The following is a 5,246-nucleotide window of genomic DNA, read 5'->3' on the forward strand; positions in this document are numbered from 1 at the left end:
GTAGTGGTGACCAGCTGTGCCTGTGACCACACTTTCCAGCAGTGGTGACCAGTAGTGGTGACCAGCTGTGCCTGTGACCGCACTTTCTGGTAGTGGTGACCAGTAGTGGTGACCAGCCATGCCTGTGACCGCACTTTTTAGTTTCTAGTAGTGGTTACCGGTAGTGGTGACCAGCTGTGCCTGTGACCACACTTTCCAGCAATGGTGACCAGTAGTGGTGACCAGCTGTGCCTGTGACCGCACTTTCTGGTAGTGGTGACCAGTAGTGGTGACCAGCCATGCCTGTGACCGCACTTTTTAGTTTCTAGTAGTGGTGACCGGTAGTGGTGACCAGCTGTGCCTCGGTAGTTTACATACGACTGACAGCCAGTGAATCCCGTCCAGGTACTAAAAGAGCGTTACTGTATTCCAGTTTCCCAGTGACGTTTAAATGTCTCTGTACCTCAAGACCTTAAACAACTGGAACTGTCTTAGTGGTTTTAAAGTCGACATTGACCTGCACATTGTAGGCATTAAACACTTGTGTACGATAACGAAACCCACCTCGCCTTAATTAAGCTTGAGTATATCTGCATTCAGGGTCTAGATTTTGTTATATTGAATTCCAGCTATCTAGTAGTTTGATGACCACGTACGTCTGTACGTCGTCTCCATAACAACGACAACAACAGAGCCTCGGTTAGACAACCAAAAAACATCACCCCAAGGGTTGTAGATGTCTCTGTCACACCCTCCAGGTAGGGGAAGATTCTATTCGTCTCACCTTAGGGTTGAAATGGGGGATTCCCCTATTCATAACAATGGAGTGACGTCACATCAACAATACGATGATGTCACGTCAACAATCCATCAACGTCACGTCAACCTTGAATTTAGCCTTTAACGTTAACATTTAAGGATTGGTTGTCATATTTTTGACATATATTGGTGTGTAACATACATTGGCTTACCTATACATATTGAATGGTGTGTAACACTAAACATAATCAAACGTTTTATTTTGCCATTTTCCTACATTTCATCACGGGGTAGGTCGTTCCCATGCGTGAACAGTTCCTGCTCGCTCAGTAACCATTACTAAATTCTAAGAAAAAATAAAGTCTGTATTAATGTAAGCGTCAGTGCATTGTGGTGGTAAACCTCTATAACTGATCCTATCACAGATAACAGATCGAAGTGGCCGGCTATCAAAGACATCACACAGCCATATCCCACCACTGTGGTATCTGCTCCGGTGGCACAATCGGTTAGCGCGCCGTACTTATAGACAGTACCTTCCCCGTGCTCGACACGGGACGAGGAATGCGGAGGTTGTGAGTTCGATCCTCACCCGGAGCAGTACAATTTTGATGAAAATTAATCATTTTATTAAAAATGATCGAAAAAAGAGAAAGTCTTGTTTTTCTGTAGATCTAAAAAACGCATTTGGAAAACATGAAATGATATACATTGTATCTGTTATTTTCAAGAATACATGTATAATATTCGGTACAATAATATACCATGATAAGACTTGATCGGCTGAACATTAGCCCGCCCACTTTACCGTTCAACAATAATATATTGACAAGCAGTGCCCAAAACGGTTGTTGAAATATTAAAATGCCGGATACAAAATGTAAAATACTTAGTTTAAAAAAATAAAAAGGTATTGACATTTATACTGAAAATGTATAGGACTTTTATGAATCTATATCAATATTTTATTTATTTTTTAAAAAGTGAGATGAATGATTAACTTTCCAATCCAGAGCATGGCGTGCTGTCTCAAAACATGAAAAGCACAAAATCTTGATTTGAAAACGCGCCTTGCGGATATCCTTAGGTAGACCTAAGTATTTTATGTCTCCGTGAATCAGTGTTTTAGTTTTGAACATACAGCAGAGTTCGGAAATCGAGAGGGCTGGTATAGACTGATATAAGGTACTCATCCTCTGTTACATGTATTGTCTTTTATAACATAATCAGTCTGTTATCCAGTGAATTCGCCCGTGCAATATTTTTACATATGTCACTGGTGTAATATACCCTGGAACGTTTTTCATTAGCTGTGCCAGTCAGAAATCGATTGTGAGGTCATAATATGGACAATGACGTGACGTCATCAATTGTGCAGAGTTCGGAAATCGACAGGGCTGGTATAGACTGATATAAGGTACTCATCCTCTGTTAACCAGCTGTGCCTCGGTAGTTTACATACGACTGACAGCCAGTGAATCCCGTCCAGGTACAAGAGAGCGTTACTGTATTCCAGTTTCCCAGTGACGTTTAAATGTCTCTGTACCTCAAGACCTTAAACAACTGGAACTGTCTTAGAGGTTTTGAAGTCGACATTGACCTGCACATTGTAGGCATCAAAAAACATCACCCCCAGAGTTGTCGATTTCTCGGTCACACCCTCCAGGTAGAGGAAGATTCTATTCGTCTCTCCTTAGGGTTGAGACGGGGGCATTCATTAAACACTTGTGTACGATAACGAAACCCACCTCACCTTAATTAAGCTTGAGTATATCTGCATTCAGTGTCTTGATTTTGTTATATTGAGTTCCAGCTATCTAGTAGTTTGATGACCACGTACGTCTGACGTCGTCTCCATAACAACGACAACAACAGAGCCTCGGTAAGACAACCAAAAAACATCACCCCAAGGGTTGTAGATTTCTCGGTCACACCCTCCAGGTAGGGGAAGATTCTATTCGTCTCACCTTAGGGTTGAGACGGGGGCATTCCCCTAATGATAACGATTGGATGATGTCACGTAAACAATCCATCAACCTATAGCTAACGTCAACCCTGAAATTAGCCTGTAACGTTAATATTAACATTTAAAAGTGAGATATTTTCAATCTTAACATACAATACAATACATCGGCATCTACAAAGACAGAGCGTATTGATAATTTAGCATTAACAACATGTACTCAAGTAATGCTATGGAAGTACAAGTATTCACATATGTAATAGCGTGCAATACTGGCAGGAATTAATTGTTACGTACAGGATAAGGTTGTGTAACAATGAACATAATCAAATGTTATAATTTGGCATTTTCCTACATTTCATCACGGGGTAGGTCGTTCCCATGCGTGAACAGTTCCTGCTCGCTCAGTAACGATTACTTAATTTTGAGAAAATTAAAGTCTGTATTAATGTAAGCGTCAGTGCATTGTGGTGGTAAACCCCTATAACTGATCCTATCACAGATAACAGATCGAAGTGGCCGGCTATCATAGACATCACACAGCCTACTCCCACCTCTGTAGTATCTGCTCCGGTGGCACAATCGGTTAGCGCGCCGTACTTATAGACAGTACCTTCCCCGTGCTCGACACGGGACGAGGAATGCGGAGGTTGTGAGTTCGATCCTCACCCGGAGCAGTACAATTTTTATGAAAATCAACCTCCTTTTTTTACAAATATCGTTAAAAGAGAAAGTCTTGTTTTTCTGTTGATCTAAAGAACGCATTTGGAAAACATGAATTATATCTATTGTTTCTGTTATTTTCAAGAATACATGTATAATATTCGTTACATTGTATAATGATATACGATGATAACACTTAATCGGCTGAACATTAGCCCGCCACATAACTTTACCGTTCAACAATAATTAACTGACAAGCAGTGCCCAAAACGGTTGTTGAAATATTAATGCCGAATACAAAATGTACAATACTTGGTTTTTTTGGAAATTTTGTTCCGACATTTACACTGAAAATCTAAAGGATTTTTATGAATCTTTTTTTTTCATTATTTTTATCAAAAGTGAGATGAATGATTAACTTTCCAATCCAGAGCATGGCGTGCTGTCAATAAACATGAAAAGCAACTGAAATAAGGTACTCATCATCTGTTACATGAATTGTCTTTTATAACATAATCGGCCTGTTATCCAGTGAATTCGCTCGTGCAATATTTTTACATATGTCACTAGTGTAATATACCCTGGAGCGTTTTTCATTGGCTGTGCCAGTCAGAAATCGATTGTGACGTCATAATCTGGACAATGACGTGACGTCATCAATTGTGAATGGCGCAACAAAATGTCTGTTTCCGTTTGATTAAGCCCTCTAGCTTTAAAACCTGTCAAAATGTCGGTTTTCTGAGTTATGTGATAAAAAGTATTCTAAATTTGTTTTCATTTCATATGAGTTTTTATGAAACTCGTCTCGAAGATTTAATTTTTGCTCGCCTAGGCTCGCAAAAATAAAAACTCCTAAGACTCTTTTCATAAAATCTCATTTGAAATGAAAACTCATTTAAGATCCTATGTGTACATAGTAAACCTTGTTCGTTGAAGAAAATGAAGCAGCGATGTGATGTGACCGCACTTTCTAGTAGTGCTGACCAACTGTGCCCCGGTAGTTTACATACGACTGACAGCCAGTGAATCCCGTCCAGGTACAAGAGAGCGTTACTGTATTCCAGTTTCCCAGTGACGTTTAAATGTCTCTGTACCTCAAGACCTTAAACAACTGGAACTGTCTTAGTGGTTTTGAAGTCGACATTGACCTGCACATTGTAGGCATTAAACACTTGTGTACGATAACGAAACCCACCTCACCTTAATTAAGCTTGAGTATATCTGCATTCAGTGTCTTGATTTTGTTATATTGAGTTCCAGCTATCTAGTAGTTTGATGACCACGTACGTCTGACGTCGTCTCCATAACAACGACAACAACAGAGCCTCGGTTAGACAACCAAAAAACATCACCCCAAGGGTTGTAGATTTCTCGGTCACACCCTCCAGGTAGGGGAAGATTCTATTCGTCTCACCTTAGGGTTGAGACGGGGGCATTCCCCTAATGATAACGATTGGATGATGTCACGTAAACAATCCATCAACCTATAGCTAACGTCAACCCTGAAATTAGCCTGTAACGTTAATATTAACATTAAAAAGTGAGATATTTTCAATCTTAACATACAATACAATACATCGGCATCTACAACGACAGAGCGTATTGGTAAGTTAGCATTAACAACATGTAATCAAGTAATGCTATGGAAGTACCAGTATTCACATATGTAATAGCGTGCAATACTTGCAGGACTTAATTGTTACGTACAGGATAAGGTTGTGTAACAATGAACATAATCAAACGTTTTATTTTGCCATTGTCCTACATTTCATCACGGGGTAGGTCGTTCCATGCGTGAACAGTTCCTGCTCGCTCAGTAACCATTACTAAATTCTGAGAAAATTAAAGTCTGTATTAATGTAAGCGTCAGTGCATTGTCCTG

General features: G+C 40.0%; 2 non-coding genes across 2 annotated transcripts; both read left to right on the plus strand.

Moving 5' to 3' along the window:
* Nucleotides 1-1,228: 1,228 nt before the first annotated feature.
* Nucleotides 1,229-1,338, plus strand: Trnai-uau. The gene is made up of 2 exons: nt 1,229-1,266; nt 1,303-1,338. It is a non-coding gene; the product is annotated as a tRNA-Ile (tRNA).
* Nucleotides 1,339-3,268: 1,930 nt separating this feature from the next.
* On the plus strand, nt 3,269-3,378 carry Trnai-uau. Its single transcript has 2 exons — nt 3,269-3,306; nt 3,343-3,378. It is a non-coding gene; the product is annotated as a tRNA-Ile (tRNA).
* The last annotated feature ends 1,868 nt before the right edge of the window (nt 3,379-5,246 follow it).

Source organism: Mizuhopecten yessoensis, unplaced genomic scaffold (genome assembly GCF_002113885.1).
Source record: "Mizuhopecten yessoensis strain PY_sf001 unplaced genomic scaffold, ASM211388v2 scaffold11051, whole genome shotgun sequence".
NCBI classification, from domain to species: Eukaryota; Metazoa; Mollusca; class Bivalvia; order Pectinida; family Pectinidae; genus Mizuhopecten; species Mizuhopecten yessoensis.